We start from the raw sequence: 20248 nt of genomic DNA, 5'->3' as shown, positions 1-20248 counted from the left end.
TAAAATATTTATTCTCTGACTGTAATAGGTTGAATGGTGGCCCCTGAAAATAGCAGGTCTATGCCCTGGTATCCAGATCCTGTGCACTTTACTTTGTTTGGAAAAAGAGTCTTTGCAGAGGAAATTAACGATATTAAAGATGAGCTCATCCTGGTTTACTGGGGTGGGTACAAAATCCAATTTCAAGTATTCCTACAAGAGACAGAAGAGAGGAAGACACAGACATGGAGGAGAAGGCCGTATCTCAAGGAGGCAGGGACTGACAAGGGGCTCCTTGATGCCAAGGAGCCCCTGGCATCACCCAAACCTGGAAGGGGCAAATAAGGGTTCTCTTCTAGAGTCTTTGCAGGGAATGCAGCCCTGCTAACACTTCGATTTTAGACTTCTGACCTCTAGGCCTGGGGAAAAAAATGGTCTGTTGTTTTAAGCCAGCCAGTTTGTGCTAACTTGTTAAAAAAGCCCTAGGAAACTGACACACTGACCTTTTCCAGACCTTTGCCAACCTCTGTTGACCTTTGCCAACCTCTGTGCTTATCTGTATTTCTACATTGTATTTTGTTATGCTCATTCAAGTTTGTCTTTTCCCAAAGCAGGCAGAGGATACACTGTGTTTCTATGAACTTAAGATGAAAAAGAGAATGTGGAAGACTGCTTGTCCTATACTCCCAAAACAGAGGCTCAGGTCCCACGGATAAATCTTTCATTAGCAAGGTAAGGATCTAAAAGACAAGGATTTGACTTAGTGGGATCAGAGAATGCACTGGAAAGAACTGAAAAAGGAGGATTGTATCCACCTGGTTCCCCACTATTTATATACAATGTGCCAAGGAAGGGCGGATGAGCAGCCCAGGCAGTCCCCAGATAGTCCAGGGCCAGGGTCATGACAACAGGCCTCAGTGGGAGCCCCACCATCCCTGTCCCAGGGCAGAGACCAGGCACAGGTATGCACTGCCCTCACACCTTGGAATTGTCCAAAAAAAAAAAAAAAAAAAGGAAAAACTTATAAACGTATTTCTCTTCCTCAGGAAGAGGTGGGTCTTAAGAAATTTAAATATTTCATTTTGTTCTTTCAGTTCTGGCTACTGGCCATTATTAGGAAGACGGGGGAAGAAGCCTGAATGAAAATCTTCTCATTATTCAGAAAAAAAATTCACAGCAGTGAAGCAATTTACAGCCTTTCTACCTAGAGACAGGGAGGAAAGAAGATTCTGAGTCCAAGTCCCCATGGAAATGATCTTTAGTTCAGAGCTTGTTTCTCAAAGAACTTGCATATAGACTCATGGATTTGTGCAATCCTCATTATAATCTCATAGGTTAGCTCTAAACCTTATTTGATGTCTGAGAGAATGGAGCCTAGCTCTGGTGAGAATTTATTTAAGATTGTAGAGACAGCTGAGGATGGAGAGAATATGAGACTCTAACTATGACCGAGTTGGTTTTCCAACACTCTTTACCACTTTAGGATCTAATTCACTTCAGGTTAATGTCTCTGAGAGCTTCAGATGCGCAAAGGCCTGGGCTTTTCTTGGAAAAGCATTATTCCGAGTAACTACCTGATCCATATAGTTTCTATTAAGAAAAGGGGGCATGAAGAGGTGTCCAAGATCTACTAACTCTCTCTTGCTCTCTGCCTTCTTCCTAGGCAGAACATGCATATTGTGTATTTCCAGGGTCTGATTTAATAAAAGGGACTGCTATGAGAGGCAGCAGCAAGACAGCTATTTTCCAAGATAAGATACATACTTAGTTAGATAAATAGCAAAAATGGAAATGGCCCTGACAGGGGGCTCTATCCCCCGCCTCAAGCAAAAATCAAACCTTAGAATCTGTTAGTTTTTAACAGCAGGGTTAGAAGTTGTTTTTGTCAGCTTTGGGCGATTGCCATATATTTTCATCAATTAATTTTTGTTAAGATGCCTGCCGAGTGTGTGGTGTAGCACAGGGAGTCAGCTGACTATTTGCACCGTAATCTAATTTGGCAGCTGGGCCCTGAATGCTGAGTATTACTCAAATTAACATGCCTAGGATAGCAGAGGAAGTAGAATTGGAGAGAGGAGACTGGTCAGGGAGAGGCTGGCTCTGTGGCTATCAGTGAGAGCTGAGGCTCTGCTGTGAGCGCAGATGGTCTGGTGTCCCAGCAGTGGTTCTGCTTCAGATCAGCTGTGGGGCTTCCAACAAGTTATCTCAATCTCTGAGCCTCAGCCTTCTCATTCATAAAACCGAGATAATCATTGCATCGGTTTCTAAAGGTGGTGTACTAAGTGCTTCAGATGTATTATCTTAATTAATTCTTAGAACCACCAGCTGGTAAAATAACTTTTTATCGGTACTTTTATTTCAGAGAGCGGGCCTGTGGGATAAATAAAGTAGCTAATTTGGTCGGAAAGGCCAAGGAATAGGAGACCTGATTTCTTGTCCAGCTTGGTTATTATTAACTAATTCCAGATCTGTAAGGGTTGAGAGAGCAGATTCCAAATAACATGCCTCCCCCATTCACATTATTTTAAGTATTAAGTACTCAGGCCCACAGCAAAGTAAAGAATTCAAATGGGGAAGGCATGTTATAAAAGGTGAACTGGTAAGTACTGAACCCAGTTCAATGAAAATAATTCTTTTTTTTAAGATTTTATTTATTTATTTGAGAGAGAGAGTGAGAGAGAGCATAAGAGGGGAGAGAGTAAGAGGGAGAAGCAGACTCCCTGCTAAGCAGGGAGCCTGATGCGGGACTTGATCCGGGAATTCTGGAATCATGACCTGATAAGGCAGTCGCTTAACCAACTGAGCCACCCAGGCACCCAAATTAAAAGAATTATTAATTGTTATAATATCTTTTTATTTAAAAAAAATCCAATAAATTGTGATTTTTCTCTCGTCCAACTTACTGAGAAATAATTCAGGGAAAAAAAAAGAAACTATTTCCTATAAAACTGGAAATTCTGAATATTCCTCAATGCCAGGAAACAGAATTTCTATTAGTTAAAGTTCTGAGGAAGCTTACCGGCAGGAGAAAGGAAAAGGGCATTCTCTAAAGCTATGTCTACCACAGATCTTTTCTTTTAAAACATGGAGTCTTCCCATCAGAGAAAGTGAAGCTAACCTAGATTTGACTTCTGGAACAATTGGAGCCATTTTTGGTACATTTTCCTTGGCATTAATTACTGTTTTCTTGCATCAATTCTGGGACTATAATTACTCACAAAGCTGTGTGACTGGGAGTGCTTATAACTAAGAGGGTCATGTTGGCAACTGGAAGGAGCTAAGCCTGACAGAGTTGTGGTGCATTCTGAGAGTTCTGCTGAATACTAGAAGAACTATTTACTGAGCATTTACTATATGCCAAGCAAACGTACCATTCACTTATATAGATAAAATACTAAAAAGAATATCTGACTATACAGGAATCATTGCTGCTCATGAAAAGATAAACAGGCAGTGATACTCAATGTTTCCTCCTGGCAATACATTTGCATAAATAAAATAATTCAAACAGCAAAAAGCTCGCTAGAAAATATGAATATCAAATGAACTTGATCTTATGATCTGAAATGAGAATTCTGTCCCCTCATTGTGGACAGTGAGGGAATCAAGTTAAACAACAACATACATACATACATATGGTGTTTATAGGAAAACCTAGTTTGAGAGGACCTCTCTAGAATAAAGGATGAATAAATAGGAAAATAAAAATCAAACTTAGAACCGATGAAGTAGGAGTGTGTATTATAGAAGGGGGAGAACATAACACTCAAAAGGCAGGGGAGAGCATAATTTTGAAAAAACAATTTGCTACAGGTTCCAGAAATAAATTTTATAGTATAATTGCTTTGGGCTTTAAAAACTATTCAAGATAACACAAACTCTATGAAGCAGATGTAGGATGAGATCAAAGAAATTAAAGCTGAAATAAGAGAAGATCTAGCTGGGGGGAAAATCAAACTTAGAATGGAATGAAAATAAAAACATTGATTGACACGAGAACAATTTCGAAGGAATTAAAACGGCAGCTACAAAATTAAATTCAGCATTAGAATAAATACATTGGGGAAAGCAAATTAGCAATAAATAAACCAGCTTTAGAAGTTGTTCCAGGACAAAAAGGAAAAGGAGAAGAAGATTAGAAGAATGAAAAAATTGGAAATTTTGAACAGGAGAATTAAATAATTTGAACAGAAATAATGTTTGAGATGTAACAGAAGAAAAATATTTCTGAATTGAGTGAAGATCTAGGACTGGTTATGCTAAGCAAAATCAATGTATGTGGGAAAGTGATACACACCTAGAGATATTCTGGTACATTTTTTTTTTCTTATTTCAAGAATAAAGAAGAAGTTTACCAATCAAGAAGTTATATATTTTGCCTGTAGGGAAAAAAATCATGCTGGCCTCATATTCCCTCCTACTATGATGCCAGAAAATAAAGGAGCCACGTTTATAAAATTACAGGAGGCGAAATCTTACAGTCTGAGAATTGTCTACCTGAGTTGTTATTTATGAATTAAGCCAACAGAAAAAACTCAGGAACATAAAAGCTCGGAAAGTCTACCAGCCATACCATCCCCCAAATAACAGCAACAACAAATCCCCCCAAACCACTTAAACATATTATTCAGTTGGAGAGAAACAGCTCAGAATAGCATAAGAAGAGAGAAGCTGTTCACTAAAAGTGTTATGGCTACCATTACAATAATTTAAATTGAAAATTAAGGCTTAATAATAGTTGTAATACTATTATAAGGCTTAATACAAATGTTAAAAATAGCCATGGAAGGACAATATATACAGCATGAAGTACAATAGAAAACTATGAATAAAAATTCCATAAATAGCTCTTGGCTACTGTGACAGGGCTGGAGAGATCCCAACCAGGCTGAGGATATCGGATCTCAGTGTCCTCCCCGCCCTTTGATTCCTCCCTGCTTTGACCATGAAGCCCTTCAATAACATGGTTTGAACCCAGAAAAAAATGCCATACAGTAGTAGTAATAATAATAATAGTAGTAGTAATAATGATAATGATAACAAAAACTGAGAGAGTGGGAGAAAGACAAAAGAGAATTAAAAATACATGCTAAAAATCTTTCATAGACTTCGCCAATAAATAGTTTTAGTCTTGGCATTGACATTGATAAAAATAGTTTCAAGCATTTTTTTCTTAAATAAAAAATTAACCCCCAGAAAAATAACAGTAGAGCACAAAACTTTCAAATTACTAGAGAAAACAAAGTTAAAGGAAACATAGTCCATATAGTGAAGGGGAGTTAAAAAAGAGAGAACTACTAAAACACTAAAGAGACAACAAAAAATCATGTAAAACAGAAGCAGAAGCAGACCAGGCATATTTATTAGGACACGAAGTGTTAATGGATAAAAGATGTTTACTAAAAAAAAAAAAAATGAACTAAAAGATCAGCAGCATGTAAAAACTATATAGACTTCCTGAAATCCTATTACCTAGGAAAGGTTTCAAATAAAAAGATGGACGCTCTGTGTATAAATTCAGCTTATGGACTTGAGTCATATCTTCTCATCAGCTATTGGGAAAAACATGGGCAGTGTTGGGTCAAGAACAAGTGGATGAATCAGGTAATCACTAATCCAGAGTGAATATTTGATGGAGTTATCAAAACTAAAGCAGAGAAGCCCCACCAAGGCTCTAATAAGTGTAGATTATCCTTAAAAAAAAAAAAAAAAAGAAAGAAAAGGAAATGTTGGAAACCTTCCCATTAACATCACTCAGGAGCATATTGGAAATCTATTTGCAGAACATGAGCCAAAGAATATTCTGAAAGTGCCTTTTTTTTTTTTTTTTAAAGATTTTATTTATTTGTCAGAGAGAGAGGAGAGCGAGCGAGCACAGGCAGACAGAATGGCAGGCAGAGGCAGAGGGAGAAGCAGGCTCCCTGCCAAGCAAGGAGCCCGATGTGGGACTCGATCCCAGGACGCTGGGATCATGACCTGAGCCGAAGGCAGCTGCTTAACCAACTGAGCCACCCAGGCGTCCCTGAAAGTGCCTTTTATAATAAACTACTGTTCCTTTGTGACTTGTATAAATTCAGAAGACAGCCATTCAATAAAAAAATTAAATTATCAGATTTCTGAAGGTCAAATGTATCTCAAAATATTGTATGTTTTCATGACCCCACATAAATGTCTTTCAGAAAAACTGACAGAATTTTAAAAAAAATGTGGTAGAGGTACACAGCTTAGCATACTTTAACCAATTCAAGTCAATGGCCAATGGTCCTAGATTTCCAAATAATAGCAGTAGAAAACCAGTATCTTCATATGAAACTTTGCAATATTTAGTTATTTTAGGGAAGAAAGACATGGGACTAGAACAACAAAACATACCAGCAGAAAAGAGAACTTCAGCTGGAAATGAAAGATATTTCAAAGGGAGTAGGTTTGTTTGAGGTCTGTTTTATCTCAGACATATTTAATTATATTTCATGACTTTCTTGGTTGAGGAGACAGTTTCCTGTAATTGAAGGTCAATATGATTATATTTTTAGCATATTTTTGTGTGTGCACTATTTATGTCTGGGTGACACTCAGGGTATTGACTTTTTTTAACTTAACATCTTTTTGGGCCTTAATTTTATGTTACCCTTTCCTTTAAAGATGGATGACGCAGATAAATTTTGTTGATATTTCAAGGCTGTTAAAATTCCATTCTAGGATTCCATTTATAATTAGCTATACTGAATATGAAGTGCTATTTTTCACTTATGGGAGACACTGCTGGTGCTCTCCCATATCCAGTTATTTTGTCTGTCCCAGTCCTGTTGGAGATTACAATTCTCAGTCCCGTTGCAGCTAGACAAGATGGTGTGACTAAGTCTAGCCAACAAAATGTGAATGGAAGCCACGTGTGTTATTTCCAAGCTAGGATGGTTGCTTGCCGGGGTACCTGGGTGGCTCAGTTGGTTAAGCATCTGCCTTCAGCTCAGGTCATGATCTCAGGTTCCTGCTTAGCGGGGAGCCTGCTTCTCCCTCTGCCTCTGCTTCTCCCCCAACTCCTGCACTTGTGCTCTTTCTCTCTCTCTCAAATAAATAAATAAGACCTTAAAAAAATAAACTTTAAGATGGTTGATTGCTAATATACCACTCCACTTTCCATCTTATCCTGCCATGGTAACCATGGAAATCATGTGCTAAAATGGCAGTGTCACAAGATGGAGAAAGATTTGATTCCTGAGTCATCAGATGGAGGAGAGCCTCTGCAGACTCCCCACCAGACTTTGGGAGAGCAAGCAATAAACTGTTGTGGTAAACTACTGAGAATTCAGGGTTTCTCTATTGATTCTTCTATTCTGCTATTGATTACTTGCCCTAACATGAGATTTTTTTGTGCTTCCTTTGGGGTCAAGTTCCTTAGGATCTATAAATATTTTATTTGAATGAAAATGTGAATCAGCTGATAGCAGGTAAAATGTACAAACTCAAGGCAGTTATATAATCACTAATAATCAATTTGTTGTCTCATTTACATGGTATTCTATTTTAACACTTTTTTTAAAAGATTTTATTTATTTGACAGACAGAGATCACAAGCAGGCAGAGAGATAGGCAGAGAGAGGAGGAAGCAGGCTCCCCGCTGAGCAGAGAGCCCGATGTGGGCCTTGATCTCAGGACCCTGGGATCATGACCTAAGCCAAAGGCAGAGGCTTTAACCCACTGAGCCACCCAGCATGATCTAAGCAGAATTATCCATGACTATGGTTAATGTGGCTCCTAGGGTTGCAAGAAGGTCTTCTCTGTTGGGCTCTTATTCCACAAAACCTACTCCCATTGGCCCAGCTCAAGCCTGGACTTGATCTCTGTAGAGGCTCTTGACAATGCTTAGTCCCAGGCTCCATCAACACTTTACAAAACTAATTATTGGGTAGAATAAAGCCAAGGCATGAGGTTAGGTGCATGACAACCTGATACTGAACTAGCCCCAACCCTGCTCCAGGATTTCATGGCTGTTCCTGTTATGGTGTTTGTGTTGAATTACAGGTGTGAATGCACTGCACCTCACATTAGCAGGAACTTTGGATGAACTGCATGAACATGGATAATCTTACTGTCTTCCCAAAGGGGCTTGTCAGAAATTAGACTAGGGTTCAGATGCCCCATTGCCATAATGAAAGCCACTAAGAAAATGCCTCAACATAAATTGGCCACAGCTTCACTTCTATCCCTTTTCAAGTAAAAGCTCATGAAAGAGTAAGGGGCATAAGGGTCTATCTGCTCACAACAAACTATTTATGGATAGAGAACCAAAAGACGATGGTCACTTGAGGCTGGTGTCCTACCTTCTATCCTCTGGATCAGAATATCACACACTGACATTCCTTTAGCTCCAGGTCTCTGTCCTTTAGTCCTCTGTTCCTGATACAACAAGTGACCACCGGTGGAGTCAGGAAGATCGCCCACATTCTGTCAGGGTCTCCTCTCCAGCTCATACTTTCCTCCCCTCTGTCACACAGTGAACTCTCCCATCAAGCTTATACCTTTCAGAATGACTTTTTAACAAGAAGAAAAACTCCATACTGTAATGAGTCCATTCAAACAGTTAATATCTATTATGGGGCACACAAATATCCCTTTCATCTTCATCCCTTAATTTAAAAGGTCATACAAATGAGCATTCCCTAAAGGAACACTTTTCCCAACACTGTGAGTACAGACTCTTGGCCAATTCAAAACATGTAATCATAAGCACAGGGCTCTATCAAAATAAGAATGACTTAATATTAAGACCTCCATTAATAAGAAAAATGTCACATCCTTAGGTCATAGGAGAAAAACACGCAGCCATCAGGATAAAGACCAGAAACAGATTGAGTAAAATTCAATATCCATTTTTTTTAAAGTAGTCTCTGCACTCAGTGTGGGGCTCGAACTCACAACGCCAAGATCAAGAGTCATGTGCTCTACCGACTGAGCCAGCCAGGTGTCCCTCAACATCCATTTTTGATGCAATCTTAGAAACAAGGGCAGATCCTTCCTCTGGATGATAAAAAGCATCACAAAACTACAAACAAAATATAGAATTAGGAAGTTACAAAAAGTATTTTTATTTTGGTTCAGATGTCCACTATTACTCCTATGGTTTAATATAGGTGCTTTGAGCAATTCAGTACAATAACATGATTATTTAACTTGAAAATTCAAGAGGATTGTAATGAACACGTACTTGACTATTGGCCAAATAATCAGCACCCTCTTCTCCCTCCCCACCTCTCCCCTACTCCAACATATGCTGTAATTGGCCTTTGGCCTCTGGCCCATTACTGACTTTTCCAGAAGTAGAGGATGCAATTGATCTGACCAGTAGTCTTTTCCCAAGCCCTTTTGCAAGAGACAGAGCAAGAGCGGGGTAATGAGAGCACAGCAAGGTAGTGAGCTAGAGATGGGCAGCTGCAGTTGCAAAATGTAAAATTTGAATGCCATTGGAGGTTATATCCTTTCTTATTTGGTTCAAGCTATCTGAGGTATGGGAGACAGAATGAAGGATGGAACAAGCATTCAGAGAGTTCCAGAATCAAGAGATAGGGAAGCCCAGTTTTAGTTCATTCTGAGATGCAGCTGCAGCCCTCCCTTTGGGTTATGTAAGATGCCTCAGTGTTCTTATAATAAAATATGCCTTTTGCTTGTGGTAGTTTAAGTTGAGCTAATGCAAGGAGGTAGCTTGTTACAAAATAGATATGGAATGATAGATTTTTCATATATTCACATTAATAACATACATATTCACATTAATAAGTGAATATATATGATAAAACATATTTCCCCACAATAGCAACAAAAAGATAAACTATAGGAGCAATCTAATTAAAAAGTGCAGGACATTCGTATGATGAATACATTGAATAGAGATAGAATGGAAAACTTAAAAATGAAAGGCTTATAACATTGAGGGAGTGAATTAACTGTCCATGATTTTATATTTTAATACAATTCCAATAAAAATTAGAGTGAGTTTTCTTGGACCATGACTTGGGCCATACCTAATCTTGGCATGATAGAGAACTTTCTAATCTTAAAACTAGTAACAAACAATGCTCAATAACGTAACTATGTAAAACTTCTGAATGTCAAAGAATATCTTTAAAAATTTAAGAAGTGAATAACAAAGTTGAAATATGTTTGCATCTTTTATTAAAAAGAGTTAAAATCATTAATGTAGAGGTAACTCTCAGAAACCAATTTGAGAAATAAGCAAATAAATCCCAATATAAAAATGGGCAAAAGAGTTAAATAAACCGGTTTCAAAATGTAAGAAATACAAATGGCCAACAGAAATATGGGGGAGGGGGGAAGGTTAGGCTTATTAGTAAGCAAAGAAATGCAGTTGGTACAATAACACGATATCAATTTTTCACTCGTCAGTTTGTCAAATATTAATGACAAGTTGCATAGTTCCCAATTGCCAAGGTGCAAATTCAGGCATTTTCATAACTACTGGAGAGATGAGTTCAGACCTTTCAAGAAGTAAATTCAACAACATGTCAAGAGCTTTGGCATTTGGAAAAACAACCTTTGACTTGAAATTCCAATTTTAGAAATTTGCCCTATGGAAATACTCAAGTTTGCTTAGACTTACGTGGAAAAATGTTTGTCATTCATTATTTTTTAAAATCTTGAAATGGATGTCCAATGAAAGTAATTGGTTAAATGAATTATTACCACAAATAGTGTGGCAGGCAGAAAAACACTCTCTCTACCCATAAAATGTCCAAGTCATAATCCCAGGAGCCTGTAAATGAATACACAATCTTACATGGTATAGGGACTTTGCAGATGTGATTAAATTAAGGACCTTAAAATAGGGGATTATCCTGGATTATCAGATGGGCCCAATTTATTCACTTGGGTTCTTAAAAGCAAAGACTCTTTCTCAGCTGTGGTCCCTGGGGAGGCATGAGAACCGGGCAATCAGAAAGACTCAATGATTCTGACTCTGAAGATGGAGGAGAGGCAATGAGCCAAGGAATGCTGTTGACACGTAGGAGCTGGAAGAGGCAAGGAAACAGAATCTTCTCCAGCATGCCAGGAAAGAACAGAGCCCTGCCAACACCTTGATTTTAGCATCTATCAGATTTCTAACCTATGGAACTATAAGAGAATACCTTTGTATTTTTTCAAGCCATTAAGTTTGGGGTAATTTGTTACTGCAGCAGTAGAAAACTAATACAAATGGGACACTTCGTGGTCAGTAGCCAAAAATCATATTGGTTAAAAATTTATTTAAAGTAAAAAACTGATTATAAAACTGTAAGTATAATAGCCAAGTTCCAATGATGAAATATAAATACAGTAGCATGATTATTTCTGGGTGCTGTAATTTTGAGACTTTTCCTTGATTATATATTTTCCAGATTTTCTAAAATAGCTCTTCTTTGTAATCAGAAAAAAATACATGTAAGTGTTAAGTAAAATGTACTTTAACTTATATTAGTCTAATTATTTAATCAACAATAATTAATTTATGATGGATTTACTTCAACAGTACCTTCCCACCCTACCTAAATCCTAGCCTTAAACTTATTTCTGTAGAAACATAGCAGAATGGGATTCACTTCTCTTCCCCCAAAATAACACTGTGCTGAACTTGTCTTCCTGGTTATCTTGTTGTTAACCTTAGTATCTGAAGCTTTTGCACATTTCCCTAACTTTGTCTACTTTGCTGAATACTGCATTGCAAGCATAAAGTCTAAAGAGGTTTTGTCATGGGGTTATTGATTAACTGACTGCTAGATTAACTGTGAAGTGATAGTCACCAAATATTTGGGTTTTTGTTGTTGTTGTTGTTTTGTTTTTTTAAGATTTTACTTATTTGTCAGAGAGAGGGAGAGAGAGGCAAGGAAGCAGAGGGAGAAGTAGGCTCCCAGCTGAGCAAGGAGTCTGATGTGGGACTTGATCCCAGGACCCTGGGATCATGACCTGAGCCAAAGGCATACACTTAACCAACTGAGCCACCAAGGTGTCCCCAAATATTTGTTGATAGTGTTGATAATGTGTGATTCTGGAGTCTGTCCCACTGACCTCTTCCATGCTTCCATTTTAAAAATTTTATTACTTTATGAAAATTTTTAAAAATTATGTTTTTAAGATTGCCAAACCATTGGACTTAACAAGGGGCATGTATCTTCCTCATAATAAAGACCGTGGGTCTGATTTAACCTCATTTTTAAAGCACTAGCAATCAATAAACCAGTCACAACTAAAAGGTAACAGCTTTGCTTGTGTGGAAAAAAATTCTGCTTCTATACCTTCAGGTTTGATGCACAGCCCATTTAAAATAACACCCCTCTTCCATTTTTGCTTTCTTGAAATTTCTTGATAAAAAGAAATCTGGCAAATGAAATCTGTCTTTAATCAATCAGCACATTTTTAAAAATTTGCATAATTTATTTAAACTAAAAAAAAATCAAACAGGTCACCCATTTTTCCCACTCCCCACCCCAGGCTTCTGGCAACCAAAATCTATTCTCTGTACCTGTGAGCTTGAGTTTTTCTGTTTGTTTTTTAGATTCCACATATAAGAGAGATCATATGGTATTTTTCTTTCCCTATTGGACTTATTTCACTCAGACTTATGCCCACAAGGTCCATCCATATTGTTGCAAATGGCAAGATTTCATTCTTTTTTTATGACTAAGTAATATATCCATTCATCAGCTGATGGACACTTGGACACTTAGGTTGTTTCCCAATTTTGATTACTGCAATAGTGCTACAATGAAGACGGGGCTGCTTATGTCTTTTCAAATTAGTGTTTTTATTTCCTTCAGATAAATATCTGGAAGTGGAATTGCTGGATCATATGTTAGTTCCTTTTTAAGTTTTTTGAGGAATCTCCATACTGTTTTGCAAAGTGGCTGCACCAATTTACATTTCCACCAATCGTGCATGGAGTTCTCTTTTTTCCACATCTTCACCAATACTTGTTGTTTCTTGTCTTTTTGATACTAGCTATTCTGAAAGGTGTAAGGTGACATCTCCTGTTTATTTTGATTTCTATTTCCCTGATGATGAGTGATGATGAGCATCTTTTCATGTGGCTATTAACCATCTGCTGTCTTCTTTGGAGCAATGTCTATTCAGATTTTCTGTTCATTTGAAAATCAGACTGCTTTTGTTTTTGCTATTGAGTTGCACGCATTTTAAAAATATGTTTTGGATATTAGGTCATATGGCTTGCATTTATATATAGTTTCTCCCATCCAGTAGGCTGCCTTTCTATTTTGTTGATGGTTTCCTTTTGGTACAAAAGCTTTTTAGTATGATGTAGTCCCACTTGTTCATTTTTGCTTTTGTTGCTCTCTACTAAATTTTATTGTTCTGAATTGCTTTACTGCTCTCTTTGGGTTATTATCTAACCATGAATAATAGGTAAAGGTCACTTTCCACTTAGGAAAATGGCTTTTGATCTGGTTGAACTAAAGAAGGATTCTGAAGAATGAAGGAGGGATGGGATGATAATGGAGGTATTTAGCAGCTGAATTCACTCACCATAACGAGCCAGGCAAAACCTTCAGGGTGAGCATGGAGCAAATCATAAGGTGAAGTCTTGTCTAATTATGCAGTAATTATCTACTCTTTTAATTTGAAAGAATATTCATCATACGTCTCCCTCATCAAAAAGAACATCCCTTTGACTTGGTAACGATCAAACTGTATTCTTAAGTAGAGAGAAAGGCAGAAATTAGACCTTTCTGTTCTTACGCAAAGAACAGTTCTGTAATTAGCTGTCTTAACCTGCTTCATTCTTTGGAGCCACATGGCCTCTCCAGAGGACAGATGCCTGATGTGTTAAACAATATGCTGGTGCTAGTCTCTCTGGTGAGGGCTAAATACAGCACTAGGGCTCGGGAACTCAGGAAGAAAGCAATCACTCTCTTGACTCCTCACCCACTCTCATGCTGTACTACCAACCCAAAGACTTCTGAGTATTGGCTCTCAATGTGTACATTACCCCCTCTGAATGCTGTAGTCCTTTCTTGCCATGTGACGCTGAGAATCCCCCAATGGAACCTTGAGTAGCATTGATGTTACTGCATCTATGTAACACAGAGGTCTATCACGTATTAACTTCTAACACTTCTCTTCTGAAAACAGTTGCTAAGTATGCATCACCTTTGCAGATAATAACAAATAGGTGCTGAAGGAGAGTCATGATACAAAAGATTCCTTTTTTTCTCCATAATCCATAGCCATGGAGACTGAAAGGAGAATGACACATTTTTCCATTTTAACTGAATTCATCCTCCCCACTTGTGAATTTTTATAAACGGTTGAGGATTTCACTAAAGATGCTTCTTCTTCTTCTTCTTTTTTTTTTTTTTAAAGATTTTATTTATTTATTTGACAGAGAGATCACAAGTAGATGGAGAGACAGGCAGAGAGAGAGAGAGAGAGAGAGAGAGAGAGGGAAGCAGGCTCCCTGCTGAGCAGAGAGCCCGATGCGGGACTCGATCCCAGGACCCTGAGATCATGACCTGAGCCGAAGGCAGTGGCTTAACCCACTGAGCCACCCAGGCGCCCATTCTTCTTCTTTTTTTTAAAAAAGATTTTATTTATTAATTTGACAGAGAGAGAGAGATCACAAGTAGGCAGAGAGGCAGGCTGAGAGAGAAGGGGAAGCAGGCTCCCTGCTGAGCAGAGAGCCCAATGCAGGGCTTGATCCCAGGACCCTGAGATCATGACCTGAGCTGATGGCAGAGGCTTAATCCACTGAGCTAACCAGGCACCCCATTAAAGATGCTTCCCTGGGAAACTTGAAGGTTCTGGACTGGGATGGGTTGTATTATCCAGTGGAAGTTCTGTTCTCAGACTCAGTTTCAGGGGCAATAGATGAGGAAGGGCTCAATACAGTCTTGAAATCAATAAGGAGTCTTTATTAATCGATCAGAGTACTGAAAGTTTGTTGACCTTTACTTTGAAACAGTGTCCACTTTGAGGCTACTGAGTGCCAAGTAACTAAAAATCCATGAAAGTATCTTTGAAACTCAGTTTCTAGTTCAAAGAAGTCCTCAGCTGTGAATGCCTCTATGCTCCTTGCTTCTAGATGATAGGTACTTTCTTCTGCAAATTGAGAATTTGCAGAGGCACATTTTGGTTGTGACAATGACTCAGGGATGCTATTGGGGGCCAGGAATGCTGGCTTGTCATATAGGGCATGGTATGGCCCTACACAAAAAAATACTGTCCCACACTCCAAATGATTTTTTTTTAAAGATTTTATTTATTTGACAGAGAGAGAGATCACAAGTAGGCAGAGAGAGGCAGAGAGAGGCAGAGAGAGGAAGGGAAGCAGGCTCCCTGCCTAGCAGAGAGCCGGATATGGGGCTCAATCCCAGGACCCTGGGGTCATGACCTGAGCTGAAGGCAGAGGCTTTAACCCACTGAGCCACCCAGGTGCCCCTCCAAATGATTTTTGAATGCCCCTCTAGATAGTCATGAAGGTGAAAAACCTGCTTATAATTACCCAAATCCAGAAACCAGCTTTGGTTTCTATATAAATAAAGTGAATTAATTTCTTATTACTCAAAGCAACACAAATTCATTATTTCATAATTCTAGAGACCAGAAGTCTGAAATGGGTCTTGCGGTGCTAAGATCAAGGTGTTGGCAGAGCTGTCTTTCTCCCGGGGCCTATCAGGGAGGATCCGTTCCCGGGTCTTGTCCAGCTTCTAGAGGCTGCCTGCTTTCCTTGCCTCATGGCCTCTTCCTCCAGTTTCAAATCCAGTAGCATAGCACCTTCAGCTCTCTCTCCAACTTTGGCCCTCCTGCCTCCCACTTTCTTTATTAAGATCTCTCTGTTTACATTGGCCCCAACCATATTGCCCAGGACAAACTCCCCTTCTCAAGATCCCTAACTTAATCACAACGGCAGAGTCCCCTGTGCCACATAAGGTAACATATTCCCGGGTTTCAGGGATTAAGATGTGGACACCTTTGGGGCCTTTTATTCTGCCTACAACATAAAAAAGTATTTTTGGACTTAAAAAAAAACATATCCTGAATTTTCGAGGAAACTAACTGCCATATAAACAAGGGAAGACTGTCTTTTGTTTTGTTTGTTACCAAGAATTGATCCCCATTTCCCATATCAGAGCCTCATGTCCCTGATACAGAGTGGTTCACAGTATTTGAATTGCCAAAACAAACGAACAAAGAAAAAGACCCCGCTGCTGTGTCTGCCTGCTTCTGTTACTATCACAGTCTCTTTATTTGAAATAAAGATGTAAGTTTGACACACTCATCTTGTATCCTCGTGTTGTATGCCTGAGCATTTCCATATTGAAATACACATTAATTTATTATAAACTACTTGTTTTCTTATTTCTCTTTTATAATAAACCTAGGACATTATACTTTTTTCCCTTGAAAACATGTATATAGATAGATTATAATATCTATGAATTTTACTTACAAATAGTAAAGGGGACATTGTAAGATATTTGTTCTAAAAAAGTAGGACATTGAGTCTGATGTGTGCACTCGGATTCTGCTGCCCCTCTTGATTGAAGAGGTCTCTTGTCTCCAGGACAGTGCTATTGTGTATGAATTGGATTTCTCTTCCTTCAATCTTCTTCAAAACCCTACTGGACCTATGCTTGCTAAAGGCATTGAGCAAGCCCCTCTTGACATATTCTATAGTCGTGGTAAATAATTTACTGCCAACATCATGAAATTTCAGGAAAAATCTCTGGAGGAGGCCTCTAGACCTTCAAGAGCCCACTGCAAGTCATCTCAGTGTCTAGTACCAAGGGGAATCTCTAATTAGGAACATTATGGGCCTTCCTCTTCATAATCACCATGACCAATCCCATCGGTCCCTTCTGTGTGTCTGACCACCACCAGAGGTCTGAGCTTCTCTAGTCAAGAGTTACCACCTTAGCTCTTATCTCCAGTATGGCTCAAAACATTTCCCTAGTCTGATGCACCCTCCCACCCTGCCATCCCCATGGAACACGTAGTCTGTCATCAGCAAAATCCTCACCTCTTCTTCGAAGGCTCCCTTCACCTTTTGCTACCTGCAGCTTGGTTGTTTCAGGATATCACTTCTACCACCACAGTAGTCTCAGGTGGTTGTGCTTCCTCTACTGTCTATGCATCGCACAGCCAGACCAGGGGTAGATGTACTCACTGTCCTCCCCCCACTTCCAGACCATTATTCCTTCTTTACCTTTCCAATCCCAGAAACTTTGACACATGTAACAGACTACACCATCTGCTACATTTGTTGCAACCACCCCTGACTCATCTACTGCTTATTCCTTCTCATGCATTGGAGATTTGAGCTCACTGTGTTCCCATCCCTATCCGTGTCTTCACTTTCGGTGACTAAAATATACACGTGCAGATCAATCCAACTCCCTGACTCACTTCCTTGACTTCCTCACTTCTGATTGTGTTTTTCTCCATTTGCTTCCAACCTTCCACTGTCATGGTGAATCATTACCTGGACTTTGTCATCACCACTAACTACATAATTTCCAAATTTCTACTTCAGCTCTCTTACTCTCTACCACCTCCTATTTTTTCAGTTCATGCCCTCTGGTACTCCAAGTCCAACAATTCTCAGTACTCATCAGGATCCCTAGTCCCTCAAACTTACTTTTTATTATCTATCACGTCTCATGTTCTTGCTTCTCTGTCCCTCCAGCTAGGACTCCATGGTCCATCCCTGTGGTCCCTCCTTGCACATACATTTTAATCTACTTTCCTCCCTCTCTCTATTTCGCTCATTTGACAAAACCCAATGCTAATAATCTCTAAGCCTATGTTATAGAAAAACACATATTATGTTGACCGATCTCTAAACTTTGTCAGTTCACAAATCTCAAGTGGTCTTCTGTATCACTCAACAGTCATAAAGTATTTTCTAGTCACTTCACTCCCTAGCTTCGAAACATGACTATTTCACAACTTCTTTCCTCTTCTCCAACTCTAACACCTCTTTTGAGGACTTGATTTTTATTTCCCAGGAAACATAGAAGCATTAAAAATGAACTATGTAATTTGATGATCAGATCTACCAGCCTATCTTTTCCTTTACCCATATGTCCATTGTTCTTCTGGTCATCATGTACGCTCACCCCTCCCTTTGAAGGCAAACCTGGACCTATCCCCATATGCACACTCAAAAACTTTGCTCCTATGTTCTCCACTCACCAGCATCATAAATTTCTTTCAATTGTCCCATTCTTTTTTTTTTTTTAATTTTATTTATTTGACACAGAGAAAGAGAGAAAGCAGGGGGAGCAGCAGGTAGAGGGAGAAGCAGGCTCCCTGCTGAGCAAGGACCCTGATGGGATCCCAGGACCCTGGGATCATGATCCGAGCCTAAGGCAGATGCTTAACCAACTGAGCACCCAGATGTCCCTGTCCCATTCTTATCACAATGAAATGCTGTAATTTCATCCCCCTTAAAAAAATCCTTCCTTAAACATAGGTCCCTTGTGCCTATGACACTTTTCCTCTTCTCCTATTTATAATTCCATTTTCCCCTCATAGTCTTCTGTCGGCCTATCCCAGTCAGTCTCTACCAGTTTACTAAAGCTACTTTTGTCAAGGCCAATGATGGTCCCATCAAATCCTTGACCGTCATCTTGCTTAACCTCTCAGCAATTTATGACACAGGAGGTACTTCTTCCTTCCTGAAAAGCTTTCTTTTATCTTCCAAAATACATCACCTACTAGTTCTCTTCACTTATTGGCTATTCGTTCTTGGTCATATTTGCTTCTTCCTACTCTTCTTTCTTGCTTTTATAAATTTAGAGTTCCCTCAGGCTCAATCAGTGACAACCTTCTCTGTCACTCTTTTCACTAGCTGGTCATATATAACCCCCAGTATATGCTATGACTCTCACATATGTATGCCAGCATTTACCTCTCTTCTTGAACTTCAGATTTAAAAATCAACTGTCGGACTGGGTATTCTATGCAATTAATGAATCATTGAACACTACCTCAAAAACTAATGATCTACTACTATATGTTGGCTAACTGAACATAATTTAAAAAAATCAACTGTCAGTCCAAAGAAGACATACAGGTGGCCAACAGGTACATGAAAAGATGTTCAACATCACTAATCGTCAGGAAAATGCAAATCAAAACTACCATGAGATTTCACCGTACACCTCTTAGAATGGCTGTTTTCGAAAAGACAATACACAACAAATGTTGGTGAGGATGTGGAGAAAAGGGAACCCTCATGCACTGTTGGTCAAACTCTAAATTGGTGCAGCCACTATGGAAAACAGCATGGAGGTTCCTCAAAAAAATTAAAAATAGAACTACATATGATCCAGCTTCTTTTGGGTATTTATCCAAAGAAAATGAACATGCTAATTTGAAAAGATATATGCACCTGCAAGCCTATGTAGCCAAAATATAGAAACAACCTAAGTGTCCATCAGTGGATGAATGGGTGAAGAAGGCACACGTATGCACACGCACACATGCATGGGCACACGTGGACATATTATTCAACAATAAAAAAAGAATGAAATATTGCTATTTGTGACAACATGGGCAGACCTCAAGGGCATTATACTAGGTGAAATAAGTCAAACAGACAAAGACCAATACCATATGTTCTCACTTATATGTGGAATTAAAACAAAAACAAAAACACCCCAACTCATAGATCCAGAGAACAGGTTGATGGTTGCCAGAGGTGGGGTGTGAGGGATGGGTAAAATAGGGGAAAGGAGTCAAAAGGTATAAACATTCAGTCAGAGAATAAATAAGTCACAAGGATGTAATATACAGGATGGTGACTATAGTTAAAAACACTGTATTACATATCTGAAAGTTGCTTAGAGAGTAGATCTTAAAAGGCCTCACCACCAGAAAAAAAATTCTTGTAACTATGTATGGCAACAGATGTTAACTAGATTTATTGGGGTGATCATTTGGCAATATATAGAAATATTGAATCATTCTGTTGTACATCTGAAACTAATATAATGTTATATGTCAGTTATACCTCAGTAAAAACAAAACAAAATGAACTATCAGTTCACTTCATTATCTCCATTTGTCTGTCTGCTACCTTTCTCAAACTTATCAGGACCAAAATCACTCCTGGTTTCTGCTCCTGAACTTATTTCTTCTCCGTTCTTCACCATCTTGGTAAATGGAATCACAGTTCTCCCAGTTGCTTAGTCTCACACCCAGGAGTGATTCTTGATTGCTCTTCTTCTCTTTTACCCTATATCTACTGAACTAGTAAATCATT

The 20248-nt window shown here is 38.9% G+C and overlaps 1 protein-coding gene across 3 annotated transcripts in view; it reads right to left on the bottom strand.

Annotated features, from left to right (window-relative positions):
* Positions 1–20248, bottom strand: part of TACR1 (tachykinin receptor 1) — a 178035-nt gene that overhangs the window by 104398 nt on the left and 53389 nt on the right. The window lies entirely within an intron of this gene.

This window comes from Lutra lutra, chromosome 9, assembly GCF_902655055.1.
Source record: "Lutra lutra chromosome 9, mLutLut1.2, whole genome shotgun sequence".
NCBI lineage: Eukaryota > Metazoa > Chordata > Mammalia > Carnivora > Mustelidae > Lutra > Lutra lutra.
The sequence above is the reverse complement of the archived record's forward strand: the minus strand, read 5'-3'. Positions and strand labels throughout refer to the sequence as shown.